Source organism: Diaphorina citri, unplaced genomic scaffold, assembly GCF_000475195.1.
Source record: "Diaphorina citri unplaced genomic scaffold, Diaci psyllid genome assembly version 1.1 scaffold60, whole genome shotgun sequence".
Lineage (NCBI taxonomy): Eukaryota > Metazoa > Arthropoda > Insecta > Hemiptera > Psyllidae > Diaphorina > Diaphorina citri.
Genome location: NW_007377497.1, coordinates 335063 through 335422, shown reverse-complemented (window position 1 = coordinate 335422; position 360 = coordinate 335063).

Genomic DNA, 360 nt, shown 5'->3' with positions numbered 1-360 from the left:
TAATAAATATTATTTAGCCATGTGTTACTCTTTTCCACCCTTCTTTCCCACTTTTTTCCAAGACATACAGGATATAGACTAGAGATAGGTCGAGTCCCCTAACATACATCATGCTGTGTTGTCTGTCCCATTTAACTGATGCACTGCGCCAACTTCATTTTCATCGAGAGAAAGAGATAGAGGGAGGGAGACAGAGAGGGAGGGAGAGAGAGGGAGGGAGAGGGACAGAGAGGGAGGGAGATAGAGGGGGAGAGAAAGAGAGAGAGAGAGGACTCTGTTATGCCGAAGTACGTGAGAGAAATGGCCAATGTATGTAGAGAATTGAGCAGTTTGCCATCTTCTATGTGCCATATACAGGGT